This window comes from Mastigoproctus giganteus, chromosome 12, assembly GCF_048544385.1.
Source record: "Mastigoproctus giganteus isolate SK-2022 chromosome 12, ASM4854438v1, whole genome shotgun sequence".
Taxonomy (NCBI): domain Eukaryota; kingdom Metazoa; phylum Arthropoda; class Arachnida; order Uropygi; family Thelyphonidae; genus Mastigoproctus; species Mastigoproctus giganteus.
This window is the reverse complement of record NC_143586.1, coordinates 139,357,699-139,376,697: the sequence shown is the minus strand read 5'-3', so window position 1 is coordinate 139,376,697 and position 18,999 is coordinate 139,357,699. Positions and strand designations below refer to the sequence as shown.

Here is an 18,999-nt window from a genome sequence, read left to right as displayed (position 1 = left end):
GGAACTTGTCATAAAAGATACGAAGAACGTTTGAAAAAAATGAAAGAACTTCAAAAAATAAATGTGGAGGGAACTGAATGGGATGAAAATTCTGATTACAATTAATTAAAGATATTTTTGCATGGTAAGTTTTGTCTTATTTGTGTTGCTATACTATATGATGAAAACTAGGTTTTTTTGGGTTTATTTAAGTTGCAATCTAAGTTTTTTTAAAATTTGTGAGTGGGAGCCCTGACTCTCACACTTTGTGAATTGGAGATACATTTGCACTATCTCCAGTCACTGAGACCTTCCCCTGAATCCAAGGATTCTCTATAATTATGGCTAAGGGTTTGCTTACTTCCTTTGCCAACTGCCTCAATATAATTGGATATATTCCATCCACTCCGAGTGCTTTTCTTAAATTTAACTTCAACAATTTCTCCTCCACTTTGCTCTCAGTTATTACAAAATCATTTAACTCACTGTTAAAGTTTGACAAACATCTGGCTCTCTCTTCCTTGAATAACTCCTCATTCATGAATGTAGATTCAAAATACTCATTTAGTTTGGCAAATATCTGAAAATGATCATCTACAGCAGTGGTTTTCAACCGGGGTGCTGAAACAACATTCTTGGGCTGCTGTGTAATTTGGGTTTAAGTTAAAGTTATTATTATTAGTATACTTTTTTTGAAATTTATATATTTATTTCATTATAAAAAGGGTACGGTACAATATCCATTGTACCGTATGTTTTTAATTTTGTGGTGATCTATAATTGATCTTTATTAAGCACCTCTATATAAAGAATAAAATTATTATATTAAAAGGTCGAAAACCACTGTGTTGGGCATTTCTTTTGGCCTAGGGGTGCCGTGAAAAAATTACTGGAACAGTAAGGCCACCGTGAACCGAGAAAGGTTGGGAACCTCTGATCTACAGTCAAACCATCGATATCAAGTGGACCAATCGATTCATCCCCTTCCCTCTTAGAGTTTATATAAGTAAAGAAGTTTTTGATATTTTTCTTTCCATCCTTTGCCAAAGATTTCTCATAATATACTTTCGCTTGCCTAACCTGCTTTGTTGTTGTTGTTTTTTGGTTTTTAGGAGCATTAGCAACTAAGGCCATATTGCTCCGGGAATATGGGGTGGTCATTCCCTACCCTTTCTGCATCTGGTGGTGACGGTCTCGAACCCCGGACCTGCTTTGTGACTTAGCATTAGCATTAGTAGAGGCATTTGATGCAAGAAAGCAAGCTTATGCAGAATCAGCCAAAAAAAAAAATAAAAAAATAAAAATAAAAAAAAAAATAAAAAAGAAACCACTTCCACTTCACCCCTCTGTTCATTCAAAATACCTGTCCAGCTGAGCATTAAACTTATTTAGGCTATCAACTTCCACGACAAGGGATGGAAGTCTGTTCCACCAACCAACCATCCGCTGGCTAAAGGCAAATTTCCACACGTCTATCCTACATCTGTCTTTCCTCAATTTGAATTTATGCCCTCTCAGGTGATTATTCTGAGCAAGAGGAAGAATCCCATCAGCACTGAGCATGCTCAAACCATTCAAGGCTTTATACCTCTATCAGATCACCTCGCTGGTGCCTAGTCCCCAGACACTGTAATTTGCAAAACTTAAGCCTTTCTTCTTAAGAGCACCCCTTTGTTCCATTCACTAATCTTGTTGCCCTTCTCTGTACTCGTTCCAGCAGCTCTACATCCTTCTTGAAATGAGGCCTCCAGACCTGTATACAGTACTCTAGGTGTGGCCTGACCATTGCCTTATACAAGGGAATAATCACCTCCTTATCCCTGCTAGAAAAATTCCTATATATCATTGACAATACACCATGAGCTACTCTTGCAGCCCGTCTGCACTGTCAGAGAACTTCATATCTGCCTGCCCAACCACCCCCAGGTCCCTTTCATTCTCTACCACTGTCAGTGTAGTACCACAGAGTTGATACATTACTCTGGGGTTGCTGTTTCCCATGTGTAGTACTTTACATTTGTCAATGTTAAACTTCATTTGCCACCTCTCAGCCCATCTGCTCAACCTTTCCAGATCCTGTTGCAGCAGCATAGTGTCAGTAGTGTCCTTGACAACCCTGCCTACCTTTGTATCGTCTGCAAACTTTGACATTAAGCTTGATATACCATCATCAATATCATTTATGAATACAGAAAACAATAATGGACCCAACACTGAGCCCTGAGCGACTCCACTAATAACATTAGTCCACGACGAGCAGTGTCCATTGATTACCACTCTGTCTTCTCCCCCGCAGCCACCCCTTTATCCACAGCAGCAATTTGCCTCCAATGTCACACTACTCCAATTTGTGCAGCAGTCTTCCATGTGCAACAGTATCAAAAGCCTTTCTAAGATCCAAGTATATAATATCAAAGTTATTCCCTGCATCCAGTTCCTTTGTGACTGCATCATAGTATCCAATCAAATTGGTCAGGCAAGACTTCCCCTTAACAAAACCATGCTGTGTCCAAGCTATAACTGAAATCTTGTCTAAATGATCCTACAGTGCTTCTTTAACTAGTGCCTCCATTAATTTTCCTGGAACAGAAGTTAAACTCACAGGTCTATAATTACTTGTGTCAGCCTTTGATCCTCCTTTGTGAATTGGGGCCACATTTGCACATCTCCAGTCTGTGGGTACCTCCCGTGAGTCCAAGGAAGCTCTCATAATTATGGCTAAGGGTTTGCTTACTTCCTCTGCTGCCTCCTTTAATATAACTGGATAGATCCCATTCACCCCGAGTGCCTTTCTTGTGTTTATCTTCAACAATTTCTCCTCCACTTTACTCTCAGTTATTACAAGATTCTCTAGCTTACTGTTAGAGTTGAATACACCTCTGGCTTTCCCCTCGCTAAATAACTCCTCATGTGTGAATGTCGATGCAAAATATTCACTTAGTTTGTTAGCTACCTGAGCAGGATCATCAACAGTTGACCCATCAACATCAAGTGGTCCAATCTGATTCATCCCCTTCCTTCTAGAGTTTACATAAGTATAGAACTCTTTGCTGTTTTTCTTTGCATCCCTTGACAAAGATTTCTCGTAATCTGCCTTCGCCTGCCTAACCTCCTTTGTAACTTGGTTACAGATCAACTTGTATCTATCATAGGCTTCTGTGTCATGTGTTAATTTGTATGTATCCCATGCATGTTTCTTCTCTGCCATATGCCTCATCAGTTCATCTGACATCCATTTAGGTCTAAACCTTGAACAATATTTCTTGGTTGGTATGTAAAGCCTAGTAGCTCCGAGATAAGTTCTTTGAATGCTTCCCATTTTGCATTTGCTGTTGGTAACATCATTAGTTGGTCCCACTGTATAGAATTTAAATACTGTCTCAGTCCATCGTAGTCACCTTTACGAAAGCAATAACCCTTCCCTTTACCCCTAATGGTAGTTACCTCTTTGAGTAAATCCCACTTCAGCACACTGTGATCGCAGCCACCTAGTGGTTCATTTATCTGCAGATTCTTAATGCACGAAGAATCACTGCTGATAATCAAATCAAGAGTATTCCTCCCTCTAGTTGCCTCCCGAACATGCTGATGTAGAAAACAATCATCCAATAAATCCACAAAAGCCTTGCTAGTGTGTGAGTGACCAGCCCGCAAATTTCAGTCAATATCTGGGAAATTAAAATCTCCCATTATAAGACTCTCTGATTTACTGGCCCACTCTATTTCCCTGTACAGTTTCTTATTATACAGACTTGATTACAGACTAGCTTATGTCTACCATAGGCTTCTGTGTCGCCTGATAATTTATATGCATCCCATGCATTGCTCTTCTCTGCCACAAGTCTCATTAATTCATCTGACATCCAGTTAGGTCTAAACCTTGAGCAGTATTTCTTAGTTGGTAATGAAAAGTCTAATAGCTTCCAAGTTTATTTCCTTGAAGGTTGACCCCACTGTATAGAATTTAAAACTGTCTGAGATCACTGTAGTTGCCTTTACAAAAGCAAAAACCCTTCCCTTTACCTCTGATTTTGTCTAGAATTTGCTGTTGGTAATATCGGTTGGTCCCACTGTATAGAACTTAAAATCTCTGAGAACAATGTAGTCACCTTTACAAAAGCGAAAATCCTACCCTTCACCCCTAATGGTAGTTACATCTTTAAGTAAATCCCACATCAGTACACTGATCACTGCCACTTAGTGGTTCCTTTATCTGTAAATTCTTAATGCATGAATAATCACTCATCACTGCTGATAATCAGATTAAGAGTTACTCCCTCTTGTTGCCTCTAACATGCTGCTGTAGAAAGCAATCATCCAACTTCGTCTATGTCAATAGATGCACTTCCTTAGATTTTATGTGTTTCTTAACTAACAGCAAACCTCTTCTCCATTCCTATCCTTTCTGTACACATTGTACTCCCCAAATTCCAATTCTGCATTCCTTATATCTGTGTGACACCACGTCTCTGATATCCCAACAATATCCACCTTTGATGTCTTGATCAGCACAAGATTGCTTAAGTTGCTTGACTAGCAAAAGTTGATTAATCCTTGGGAAAAAGGGCACAGTTTCCAGATGGTTTCAGGATCATTAAACCTGAACGAGTAAATCATGTCTGATGGGTTTAATTACTTGGCTAACGGCTTTGTTTATTTATTATTATTACTCATTATTTCTCCCTGGGATTTCACCCTGTGATAGTTACTGCTACCAAGTACCCAGGGTAGTTATGCCTGGTGTTACTGTTCGTCAAGGAACTCTCTGACTATCCTACTGATGTTAAGGATTGGGACTTTCTGGAGATCCTTGTAGGTGTTTTCTGGGATACCTATTGTTGCTAGGCTGTTATGTAGAACCTTTAGCACCATACCGTTGGTTGACACGATGATTGGGATGGTTGTTACTTGTTGCATATTCCACATCACTTTGATTCCCTGTCTTAGGTTCATGTACTTCCTGGTTTTTTAATCAGGGGTTTTCTGGAGATTGCCAGTTTTTGGCACCAGTGTCAGTCGAATAGGTAGCCTTTTCTTTCTTGTTGACAAGTGTTATGTCCAGCCTGTTGTGCAGGACTGTCTTATCCGTTATTATAGTGCTGTCCCAGTACAGCTTGTGAGTTGGGGTCTCTAGTACTGCTTGGGGTTCATACTTGCAATATGGTACACTTTCTTTGATCAACTAGTATTTCCTTGCTACCTGGTCATGCCTATGAGTGTACTCAATCTTGGTGATCATCCTGCAGTGATGTGTTGAATCTTTTCTGAGGCCAGGTGGCATTGTCAACATGTATCATCTGACACTTGTGGCTGTATGGCGATGTATTTTCTATAGTTTCTAGTGTTGGTTACTTGGTCTTGGATGGCCAGCATGAATCCTTCAGTCTCAGCAAAGAGCGTCCCAGCTTGTGAGCCATGCATTGAAAGCTATTTTATCTATGTAATCTTGATAGAGGTCATTGTAATGTCTTCTTCGTCCCTCTTTTTAGCTTCGTTTGTGCCGTCTGGGTTGCAGGGGACTCCTCGATTAGGTTGAATGGGGTATGCTGCTTGTCTATCTTCCTTATGGCCTAGTAGAGCACTGCTGAATTTTTCTGGAAGTAATCCTTCATGTAAGCTATCACTGTTTTTTGTTGCTCAACATGGTCTATCAGATCCTTCCTCCCTATTTCGAGCTATTCTGACTTCGGGTGGTGTTGGTGGCTCTTGGTCATCACTGTCCTTGTCTCTCTCTCTCTCTCTCTGTCTCTCTCTCTCATAATATCCTCCAGCTCAGTGTTAGTCCAATCTATGATCCCAAAGGAATATGTTAGCACTGGGACTGCATATGTGTTTATGGCTTTAACTGCGTTCCCTCTGTAGCTTTGTTTTCTGAAACACTGATGGTATTTTTCAGTCAGGCAGGCTTTGATTTCCTTCTGCTGTAACTGCTGAGCCTGCATCATCCACAGGTATTTGTAGGTCTCTCTCTATCATGGCTTCACTCTCTTTACCAGTCTGCAATTGGTAGCTTCAGCCGACTAATTTCACCTGATTCAATCCATTGGTGTCGCATTTGTCTAGACCAGATTCCATCCTGATATCATTACTGAATTCTTCGGTAATCTGAAGCAGTTGCTGGAATTGCTTCTCAGATGCCATGAAAAGTTTGATGTGATGTCATCCATGTACATCAGTGGATGAGGGTGTACAGGTTTTTCTTTCCTTCTTTCAGGTTATATCCATACTTGCTGCTGCTGTTCAGCATGGTGGATAGCAGGTTTTTTTTTTTTTTTTTTTTTATGTGAACCCCAAACACGAGAGGTATTAGAACCTATAGTACTTAGTACCGTGCTTGGGTTGGAGGTTGAGAAGACAAAAGAAGATATTTGTTGACATTGGACTTGAACTTCTGTAGATTGTAATTTTCAGGAAATACGTATGAAGGAAGGTTGTTCTAGAAAACGGCAGTTGAATGAATAAATGAGGAAAATGAAAAGTTGGTTCTCTGGGTTTGAAGTTGGACAGTAAATGGATGTTGGCTGGTTTGGACTGTTTTGAAAGACAGGACGAGAATTATAGAAGCCGATTCAGAAGAACAGTGCTCATGGAAGTATCTGTAGAAGAGGCATGCAGCAGAAACAGTACGTCTATGAGACAGAGAGTGGAGAGACTCTGTTAGAGATGAATCATTAATTAACCTAACTGCCCTCTTCTGAATGGAATCAAGAAGCCTGAGAGAGGTTTTGGGGGCACCACCCCAGATGTGGGAACAATATTCCATAGCAGGGCGGATTTGCGATTTATACAGAGTGAGCATCTGTTTGGATGAAAAGTAACACCGAGAGCGAAAGAGAAAACCAAGTTTTTTTAGATGCAGAGGAAGCAATATTTGTAATGTGCTTGTGCCAAGAGAGATTAGATTTTTTTTTTTGATTTGGTAGTTGTTGGCGCATCGGCTTCTGTGGCCATATTGCACCTTCCAAGGTTTTTGCAGTACTTTGATCCAAGCCCGAGACGGGAATCGAACCCGCGACCTTGGGGTTGCCGGGCAGGTACTTTACCCACTCGGCTAGCCCGGTCGGCAGAGAGATTAGAAGTCAGGGTAATCCCCAAAAGAGATATATCATTTTGCCTAGAAATCGGAGTGTCACTAAACATAAGCATAGGAGCAGAAGAACCCTTTTTGCAAGATAAAAGACAAGACTGAGTTTTAGAAGGGTTGAAATCAACTAAGTTGTCTTTGCCCCGCTGGAGAATTACCTGAAGATCGGCATTTAAGGAATTGGTAGCAGATTTTCGAGAAGTTGAAGCTGATTGAGCAGGACAAGGTTTCTCAAAATGGAAAGTTGAATGCAATGTGCTATCATCGGCAAAACTATGGATAGGATTTCCAGTCAATGGAAGAAGGTCATTGATATACAAAAGGAATAGAGTGGGGGAAAGAACTGAACCTTGGGGGACACACCGGCATTAGTGGAGAAGTTAGAAGACAGAGAGCCATCTACCATCACCCTCAGTGAGCGATCAGAGAGAAAACTGGATAACCAATTACTAAAAACAGTTGGCAAACCATAAGATGGAAGTTTGTTTAGAAGACCTTTATGCCAAACACGATCAAAAGCCTTTGAGATGTCAAGAGCAACTACTTGTGTTTCACTGAACCTTTCCATTGAATTAGTCCATAAATGGGTAACATAAGCCAAAATATCACCAGAGGATCGACACTGACGGAATCCATACTGGCGATCGTTGATCAGACGGAAGATTTCTAGGTAGTTTAAGAGTTGGCGGTTAATTGATTTCTCCATTACTTTAGAAAGAGTAGAAGTAATTGCAATGGGACGATAATTGGATGGGAGGGATTTGTCACCGTTTGTGGGAACTGGCTGGATATGAGCAAATTTCCAAGCAGAAGGAAAAACACCTTTGGAATAAGAAAGGGAAAAAAAGGTGGCAAAGGACAGGAGTAAGTTCAGGAGCACAGGTTTTGAGAACAAGTGGAGAAATACCATCAGGACCTGGAGCTTTCTTAGCATCAAGATTCATCAAAATCCTTCTGATATCCTTTTGACGGAAGACCACAGGAGGCATTGAATGGAGCGTGTTGGGAATTGTGGGAGGTGTTTTACCAAGATCATAAATACGTGAGCTGGAAGAAAAACGGGATGCTAGCAGGTCAGCTTTATCCTTGGATGAAGTGACAACAGAACCATCTGGTTTGGACAGAGATGGGAGCAGAGATGGGCAAAAGTTGCGGCCAATAGCTTTGGCAAGAGACCAGAATGCTCAGCTACCATTAGGGCAAGAAGCAAGTTTTCTACTGTTAGCCTGTTCAAACTCTAGTTTGGACTGATTAATAACTGCTTTACAATTGTTGCGAGCTTTGAAAATGAAACTGAAGAATTAGAAACAAGCCAATTACGATAAGCAACATTCTTCTCTTGAACAGCCTTAGCACATTTATTGGAAAACCAAGGTTTAGATAAGGGACAAGATTTTAAAGTGGAGTGTGGGATAAAGGATTTCATTCCTGCAAGAATAATTTCACTGACTCGATCTGAGCAAACATTGACATCAGAAGTTTTGAAACAGTAATCCGACCAAGGAAAAGAAGAAAATAAATCTGGCAAGTAATCCCATTTTGCATTCTTGTAATGCCAAACAACACGAGGTTGGGAATAGCCATTAGATAAAGGTTCCATTGGAGAAGAGACAATCACCAAGTTGTGATCTGAAGTGCCTAAAGGACCTCTCACTTCGACCGTGTACTTAGAAGGGTTGTTTGTGAGAAAAAGATCAAGCGTATTGGCTGTATGATTAGAATTGTCCGGTATTCTTGTAGGTAAATGAACAATCTGTGCTAGGTCATTAGTAATTGCAAAAGCCTCAGCATCTCGACCTGCTGGGTTGGTGTGACTAGAAAATGGAAGCCAGCTGGAGTTGTGAACATTAAAATCACCATGGAAAATTACCTCACTGTAAGGAAAGTTGGACTGGAGAAAGTCAAGTTGCAAAGAGAGGAAGTCAAAGAGCTCCAAGTGATTAGTGGAGTTGGGAGAACGGTAGAGACAACAGATGAATTTGACACAATGAGGTAGAGAGATTTTAAGCCAGAGAAGATCAAAGAGAGGAGATTCCAAATTGCCAAGTCTCTGACAGGAAATATCAGAACGGACATATGCACAAGTACCACCTTTGAAGCGAAAGGAATCAAACAGCGAATAATTTGGGCATCTGAGATGAGCAGTAGTTGAATCAACCGATAACTGAGATTCTGTCAGAAAAAGTACATGGGGTTTGGCAGACTGCAAGTGGAAATGGACATCGTTGAGATTAGAATTAAGACCACGTATATTTGTGAAATGAATTAGGAAGTCCTTCGGAGGTTTAGAACTTTTCGCAGATAAGCTTGCTCTATTAGTTTGACTATTCATGGTGTATTCAATAGTAAGAAAAAGTGGGTAGGACATGCTGTATGAAGTAATGAAATTTTTGGATATGGCGTACACGTGGTAAGAATATACCCAGTTCCTTGACATAACGTGACCTCGGCAATGCTCCCCGCATACACACTACTCCGACTCCCTCCAGTCACTATCTGGCAGAGTTATACACCAGCTGATCCGGAAGCCTCCTAGAGAGTTACCAATAGGTTCGGTCTGGTGTACTAACTAGCGGCCGGCCTGTGAACACCGTTTTAGAGCTGTACCCTCAAAATGTAAGGAATATCGGATCTCGCCACGACGTTCATTGTAACCTCAAAAGTCATCAATCATACTGCATGATGGAAGAGATAGGGAAGTGTTGACCGGAACTTAGCACTAGAGACTAAACATGGGTTCCACCACTTCAAGCCTCCAATAAGCAAAGTGGTGGTATTTCACTGGTTGATAAGTCATCTACCACCTAGTATTGTCTGGTAACATAGAGGGGCGGCGTTCCTCCATGTGGTGTGGGCGCCACACCTCGACCCCTGCTTACGTTGGTTCACACCTGGGTGGTCACCCACCATGTACTTGTGCATGGAGGTTATACCCAGGATTACTAACAGTCCCACCATCGTGAAGGTGCAAGCAGAGGATTTGGCTATCACAGACTGTCCGGACTTCGCCGAAATTGGGTCCACTTGACTTGAGTGTCACCCAAATATCAGTTCCATCAGCGTTTTAGACTCCCAGGTAGCAAGTACAGCTTGTCTGGCATATCTGAGAGAATGTCTGTGACAACCTCAAGGACCTAGTTGGTTGTGTGCTAGACAGAACCACAGTAGGCTCAGGGCATCTGTCTGAAAGATTCCTCTCCTGATAGGGATTGGTCTGGTTGTGATGTTCTTGACCTTAATGGTGGTACTCCATTTTGTCATCGTTGCTTCTAGAAAGTTTGTCACTGCCAGATTGACTTTGTAGATCTTCAGGATTTCTATTAGCCAGCTATGTTGAAGGCCTTGCGATTATCAATGTAAGCCACACACAGGTTGCAGTGCTTCTTGTAGGCTTGCTCTATAACTCCAGCATCTATGATTAATTGCTCCTTGCATCCTTTGCTCATCTGCTTGCATCCTATCTGCTGTTCAGCCATTATGTTCTGGCTCTCCAAGTGGTCTAATATCTTCTTGGTTATGAAGCTGGTCAGGAGCTTGTACATCGTTTGGAGACATGAGTGGCCTGTATTTTGCCTGGTTTCTTATACCTGGTCTTTAAGGCTTCAAACATGTGATTCCTTTATTATTACATTCATTTTTTTATTTTTGCTGTTATTAGACAGTTATGGTAAGGAATACAATGTACGTCCAAAAAACCATCATTGATAAAATAGAGAAAAGATTGTAGTGGTTTGGCCATGTAAGGAGAATGGAGGATGACAGATTGCCCAGAGGAGTCATGGAATGAATGCCATAGAGAAAGAAAAAGAGAGGAAAACCAAGAAGGACATGGATAGAGGGTGTGAGAGCAGCTATGAATAGAAGAGGACTGGTGGATGAAGATAGAAGAAAATGGAAAAAAAAAAAGAATAAAGCAATGACTTTGTTATATTGAGGAGCACCATTGTAATAACAAAATAAATACTAAAAAGATTAGATAGTTATAATGACTTTAACCTTCCAAATCATAATATACAAATTTTGTAGTTAAACGTTCTACATCATGGCTGTATTAGAGCAAGTTTTATTATTGCCTACTTCTGTACATAATGTTTTCTTGTGTAACTCAATTTTTTGAATATTTCTTACCTTAACCTGTATTAACTGAAAAGTTATGGCATGGAAGAAAACTACCTTACCATGTTTATTTTTTATGCAATCTTATTTGCCAAATTGGTGAAACCTATGTTTAGCCTGTAGACCAGGCATGTCAAACTCATTTTACACCACAGGCCATATAAGCTATTTTGCATTAGGCTGAGGGCCACATGCCTTCAATAAAAAATAAACAAAATACAATTATTAGAATTACTGTATTTAGTATACAGATAACCTGTTTTGTATCCTATATTAGTTTTTAAATTAAAAATACTTTACAATATTTAATAAAAAAATAAACAATAAAACCACAATTTATTATTATATCATTTTTTAGAGGACACTTGGCATCATTTTCCACAAAGCAGATCATCAAAATTTGGTTGAATGTCTTGAGCTGATGTAATCTTTAAAATTAACAAATCACCATGATAGATGGTGATTTGTTAATCTTGACCTTTATGGAGGTTTGTTATTTTTCATCGAAGAAAACAGTTGCTCATGAACATGGCCAGTATATTCGTATCAAAAGATAACTTTTGGAAATCGATCTGCGAGTAAATAAGTGTAAAAGTCTGGAATTCCAACTTCCATATATTTTTGCTTTAGCAAAGAGTCACATTGGTTTTCCATTAATTCCATTTGTAAGCTCTCATCAGCAATTTCAATATCAATAGACATAGGCAAAGTAAAAAGACAAAACTGTAATTCACAGTTTTTGAAGTCAGAAAATCAATCAAACTCCATTTCTAACAACTTGATTTGGTGTGTATATTCTGTAAATTTTAATTCAAGTGATTTGAAAAACAGAGATTGGCAACTTTTAAAATGAGATAAGTTTTCTTTTTCTATTTGTTTGCACCAAAGTAATAATTTTTCTTTGAAAACATTAATATTATCAAATAACATTGTAACAATGTGATGTTTTCCTTGAAGTTTAAGATTAAGTTGGCTAAGATGACTTGTAATGCCAACTGAGAAGGCTAGATCCTTTATCCATTGTACAACTTTTAATTCAGTACATTCATAAAATTCTTTGTTTCCAAGAACACTACGATTTCATCCAGCAGCTCGAAGAATCGTTTTAAGACTTTATGACTCGAAATCCATCGAACTTCTGTATAATAGGGTAGATCAGTGTGTTCACTTTCTATGTCTTCCAGAAATGAAACAAATTGTCGATGATTAAGTCCACGTGCTCGAATAAAATTTACAATTTTGGAGACTTTTTTTAGCACATGTCCAATATTTAAAACCTTGGAACATAATACTTGCTGGTGAATAATACAATGAAAATGTTCGAAATGATTATTACCATGTTGTTTGAATGTTTCTTTTAGTTTTGCAACAACACCCTTAGTAATACCCGTCATGGCAGGTGCACCATCAGTTACAAGACAAATCAACTTGTTCAATGGTAATTTATATTTATTCAGAATTTCCAAGGGTGCACCAAAAATATCAGCTCCAGTGGTTGTATCATGCATAGGAATAATTTCTAAAAGCTCATCACTTACTTTCAAGTTCACATCACACCTACGAATAAAAATGGCCAGTTAAGCAATATCTCGAATGTCTGTACTTTCGTCAATTGCAACAGAATAAGCTTCAAATGTGGATATCATTGAATTGAGCTGATTTCTCAGCTATTTCATCGATCCTATTAGCTACTATGTTTCTACTTAAGCTTATACTCTTGAAGCTTTTTACTTTCTCTGGACATAACACTTCTGCTACTTTAATTAAACACTCACTAATAAAATCTCCTTCTGTAAAAGGTTTTGATTTGCTTGCAATTAAATGTGATAACAAGTAACTAGCTTTTACAGTTACTGTATTTTCCTCAGAAGGTTTGGTAAACAAGTTTTGCTGTTTTTTAAGAATTGATTTCAATTTAACAACTTCCTTTCACAATGTTTCTCAACATATTTATCACAGATTTCTTTATAATGTGTATCAATGTATTTATCACAGATTTCTTTATGATGTATATCATAATGTCTCCTGATATTGTATTCTTTGCAGACTGAAATAGATTTACTACATATTAAGCATACTATTTTGCTCTTTTTCTGGATGCAGTAATAGTCTAGCTCCCATTTCTCGTGGAAGTTAAGGCATTCTTCTTCGATTGCCCTAATACCACTATTACTCATAGTGTCAACCCCTAATACCACTATTACTCATAGTGGTATTAGGGGTTGACAATGTTTATCATTATGCTTCTTTTTAATTTAATACAAATAAAACACAAAATTAACTACACACAGTTAAAAATATAATTCACAAATATACAACTGAGCAAACACTTTGCGGTCTGTAGTACTCGAAGCTGCAGGCTGAGGCTTAAAAATGAAACATTATGTCCTATCCTTTCTCTCTTTATCGAGTGCTGCATTGAAATGCTTAAATGTAAAATTTGAAATAAATTATGTGAAAATAAAAATAAACTTGATTAGTATTTTTTCCATTTCTTTTAATTAAAAAAAAAAAAGATTTAAGATATCTCGGGGGGCCGCATCCTTTTTTGTTGGAGGGCAGCATGTTTGACATGCCTGCTCTAGACTAAAGCTTCAACTGTCCCATCCCTTCCACTGTGCAATATAATTGATAAGCATCATGGCAAAATTCAATTGGATTTATGTTTCAAGGGTACAGCTCTAAAATGGTGTTTACAGGCTAGCTGCTATTTAATCAACTCCAGATCAGCTAGTGTATAATGTCACTGCCTCTACTCTGCCAGATAGTGACTAGAGGGAGTCTCCAAGTAGGGTGTATGCAGGATGGGGGGGGAATGCTAGGAGGAGCTGGGTATATTCTCGCTGATCCAAATATTTCATTAAACATGATCACCCCTGTACTTTTACTTCACTACTGAATACAACATAAAATAGTCAAACCCAAAGAATATAGAACAAACTTATCTGTGAAAAGATCTAAACCCTTCCAAACACTTCCACATTCATTTCACAAATATACGTGGTCTCGGTTACAATCTCAATGGCGTCCACTTTTACTTACAGTCTACCAAACCCCATTCACTTATTCTGACAGATCCGAATTATCAGTTACTTCAACCATTATTCATATCAGTTCTCCTAATTATTCTGCATATGCGCAACTCTGATATTCTTGTCAGAGACTTAGTAACTTGGAATCTCCTCTTTTTGATCTTCTCTGGCTTAAATCTTTTTACTCCATTTGCTGAAATTCATCCACTGCCTCTATCAATCTCCCAACTCCACTAATTTGAAACTCTGACTCTTTCTTTTAGACTCAACTTTCTTCAGTCCAATTTGCAGAACTGAAGCCTTTCTTGATAAGAGAAACCTTATTAAGAAAGACTTCAGAAAGCCCTTTTGTTCTACTCTCCAATCTCATTGTCCTTCTCTGCATCCATTCCAACAGATCCACATCCTTCTTAAAACGAGGCCTCCAGATCTATATGCAGTACTCAAGATGCAGCCTAACCTTATCCCTGCTAGCAGGCTTAAGGTTTATGTACATATCTTTCAACAGTTTCACCCCTGGCTTTTCTCAAAAGTGATTTATCGACTCGAAATTGAAAACCACAAGATTGACTCAATCTGGACTGGAAAAGGCAGAAATCGTTTTTGGGTTTTCTTCTCACTATGACTGAAATAATCAGCCCCTGGTGAAGGTTGCTTAAAAAAAATCCTATTTTCCTTTTGTCAAATTTGAAGAAAGCTCTAAAAGTAGGGAAATTTTTCCTACAAGTGGATTAAAATCCAAAGATGAATATTTGCATTCAAGAAGAAGCAAACATGTTAAGTAATCGTTATTCATGCATAGATGAATGATCCTCTGGGGTTGCATAGAAAATGAAAGACATAACATGGGTTTGTTAAAAGGAAATACATATATAACTAATCTGAAAAGCTATTAAGAGGTTGTTACAAATAAACAGAATGCAAAGAATAATTTTAACATGGTATATTTAGACTTAAGATTTCAATGCCACCCCATATGCTTTTCACGTAAGTTGGAGCAATGTGCCATTGGTGGCAGTATACTATGGTGGATAAAAAGATAGCTAAATGGTAATTTTCAGCTTTGTACACAATGTTAATTGCACAAATAGTAGTGAAAGTGATAAATAAATAATAGACTATTTCAGCAAGCCAGTTAAATCATTCAGTTGATCTGAAAAAGACAGTTAAAGTATGATGTCATAAAATGTAAGGTTCTACATCTGGTATCAGTAATCCCAGGTTATCTTGTTATTTGGGAAGCAATAAACAAAAAAGCAGTTGACAATGAATATTACTCTGAATCTGTACAATCCATCATGAAGTTTTCTCAATCTCAGATATAGTATACAGGTTTGGAAAACTCATTTCAGAAAGAATGTGATCTACTGAAAAAGGTGCAGCAGCAAGAACAGAAAGAGGGAGACTGCAATTTTTATGGGTTGTGAAGTCTTGACATCAGATGTATGCACTGAGGTGTGACTGAAATCCAAGTCATTCATAGGGGGTTTGAGAGAGTTCATAAGGTGTATCTTTTTCTTTCACAGGAGGCAAAGCAGAAGACATGGCAAGGTCTGATTGCCCTGTATCAACTTGTATTTATTAATACTAAAATACCATAATGAAGCTTTGTAAAATTACATTTGCACATTTTGCTGAATACATATTCACAGGTATTGAGAAATTTTGTTTCTGAATACCTGTCAATATTTTTATTCTCTTAAAACCGAACTTTAACTGAATTTAAAAAGAAAGATTCATCCAAAAATAAAGGATCTATGATGGCAGTCGCTTCAGTTAAAATATATGATGTTTTCAACTGCTCATTCACCGACTGGAGGCTAGTTTTTAAAGTAGTGAGGGGGACTGTTGTCAACTGTAAGCTTTGAATTGACATGTACCTGACAAACTATAGTCCTAAAATATACTCCAAACATGATAAAACACTAAAACTTCCCTTTAATACATCCCAAAAAATAATAATAGTAATTTACCTTTCAACTTGCCGAAAACCGAAAAGCTTGCCAACATCAAAGATCCAGCCGGATAAACATTTATAGAACTAATAGTTTGCTATCTCAAAAACCTAATATCACCACATTCAGAATACTAATGTACAAACTTCGACATAACATTTCTGTGCCTAAAACCGAGCAGCAGTTAATCTTGCTACCGCCAAAAGAAATGCCGTTTACAATAAGCTGACCTAAATGCACATCATAACTAACAGTAGCCTCCAAAATCCACAGGAATTAAATAAAATCACAGAACTGTCAATCATCATGTGGATTGACGGAAGATTAAAAAAAAAAAAAAAAAAACTCACTTGTTTGAAGAATATTTTATATGGCGCTGCTTCCAAAAATCAACTTCTGCACGCGCATTAAATGTGTAGGTATACTACAATGTACTCCATAACAGTAAACTATTATAGCACAACACACTAAGTAAGAAAAAAAAGTTTATTTTTATATTTAACCGTTTCTTGTATGTATTTTGTGTGCTGAATCAAACTAATAATTTTTTCTCTGGTGTCAATATTTTGGCGAATACTGAAGGTTTTACGTTATCGTGTATTATACTATATATCATAATTTTTCATGAACAACCGCACTGCTCAAAGTAAACGGGACCTAGACTTGTCTCAGATAACGATAAGTTCGGAATGTACATATTCATTCGTATAAAAGGTTTGGAATTCATTTTTTACTATACGATATTTTTATTATTCCACTGCAATTAAAATATATTTGTGTACAGAATAATTTTAAAGCGTTCTTATTAAACAAAATACAGTATGAATAGGGCTGTTTGTATAAAATAGTACAACAGTTTAATAAAGTAATGCCAAGCTATAATCCATTGCACTTAATTTTTTTAAATAAAAAACTGTCAAATCAAAAACAGCTCAGTGTCCGCGTTGCTAGGTGATCCTAAAGGGTACAACTTGGACAGCTGAACAACCAGGGTATCACATTTGGTGAGTATGACCTTGGCACACTCAGGGCCCTCAGCTGGATATCATCATTCTTCTCTTTCTTGGTGATTCCTTTCTACTTCTCTCTCAATGTAACTCGGAATTTTTTTTTTTTTTTTTTTGGTGGTGCAGCATAAGCCTAAGGTTTCCTTGCACTTTATGGTAATAATAGTAATAGTAATATTTCTAGCGGGCTGGAAAATTTAAGACCAAACCAATGTGCATCACATAGCAACTGAGCAACCCAACTATTATTTTTAGGCCACCCGAATAATTAAACTAATCTGCCGTGCTGTGTGTCTTATGTCTGTTAATTGCGTGTGTTCTATGGTCAATTTGTCTGTTTTGCTGGACGAAAAACCCCAGATTCAGGGAAAAAACCTTAATATCTACGCCTGAGACCGACTAACTCAGTCACGGAGTGAAAAAAGCCCATTAAAGTTCCTCGCATCATCCACGGGATTCGAACCGGGGCCTTTTCCACCCGATGTGGGGAGGACGGTGACGATACCACTGTGCTACCGCGCAGGCTCTATAGCAACTGAGAAGTTGACTTGTGCGCACGCAGTCACCTTGGCAGTCGGTCAACATTATGCCTATTCAGTTTCGCCTACGCAACAATGCATGTGGCACGCGAAGTACAGTATGCTGCTTTCAAAATTTGTTTCCGTCACAAGAAAACATCAGCTCAAGGTCATAGAAATTTAAAAATATGCTTATGATAAATCTCCGCTTCCATATTGCCCTGCTCGCAGGTGGTTTAGAGTGTTTAAAGATATACGTGATTCAATTACAAAAATCATTGGGCCTGGAACTCCAACTATTGCTGTCACCACAGAAACCCTAAACACTGCTTCTTTAATCGTGAAAGGAAGTCGTCGTATAATAGTAAGGCAACTGACAGAGATGTTGAAAATATCAGTAGCAAGTATGCACGGTATACTCCATGACCATATGCATATGACACGTGTTTGTGCAGACTGGGTTCCACACACCTGAGCAATAACAAGTTCACATGGAGCTTTGTCAGGCTCAGCAGTTAGAGCACAAAGAAATCAAGATAACCTCGGGGAGCTCACATCTGGTGAGTATGGGCTTGGAACATCCAGGGTCGTGAGCTGGATATCATCATTCTTCTCTTTCTTATTGATTCATTTTGACTCTCTCTCTCTCGCTCTCAGGGTAACTCGGGAATTTGTTTGGCTGGTACAGCATAAGCTTCAGGCTTCCTTGCACCATATGGCTAATAATAATAATAATAATAATAATACAATACAATACAATTTTATTTATCAAGAGAATTCGTTTACAATAAATGAACTTGTTAAGAAAAGTAAATTTCTTGACAACAAGTTGTAGTTCTTCCTTTACAAGTTTTGTACAAATTTGTTATCTTACAGAAAAGACTATGAAGTCACTACACATAGTATATTCCACACTGTAAACAGAGGTAGTTTATCTGCATATCAATTCTAATCTACTGTGTCATTGAGTATCAAGAATTTTCTTATTAGGAATTTTAATTTGGAGATGGGAGAACTTCTCCTGAGCCTGAAATCAATGCTAGCCAACAAGTTGTTTATTACATTCATTGTGTGCCTATCTCCAAATCTATTTAGTATCCTAGGGTGAGGCAAAGTAATTGCTTTTGGGTTCCTTAAATTATGTGAGACATTTCTTTGCAGATTCGACTCTTCAAAAATAGTGTTAAGATTTTTTAAGAATAGATTTAACTTTAGTTTTTGAACTGGATACAATATTTTATGTTTCAACAAAAATTGCCTTCTCTTATTCAGGTCATTCCAAGAGTTTGTCCCCATTAAAAGTTTCAG

At 38.2% G+C, this 18,999-nt stretch overlaps 1 protein-coding gene across 2 annotated transcripts in view; it reads right to left on the bottom strand.

Moving 5' to 3' along the window:
- The window catches only part of osi (electron transfer flavoprotein regulatory factor orsai), a 44,592-nt gene extending 27,996 nt beyond the window's left edge, over positions 1-16,596 (bottom strand). The window contains exon 1 of one of the 2 annotated variants that reach the window (XM_090386321.1): positions 16,517-16,596. The gene's annotated coding sequence lies outside the window, so the exon portion shown is untranslated. Of the gene's footprint in view, positions 1-16,184; positions 16,497-16,516 lie in introns of those variants that run through there. The other variant, XM_090386320.1, reaches the window with a different exon arrangement.
- Positions 16,597-18,999: the final 2,403 nt, after the last annotated feature.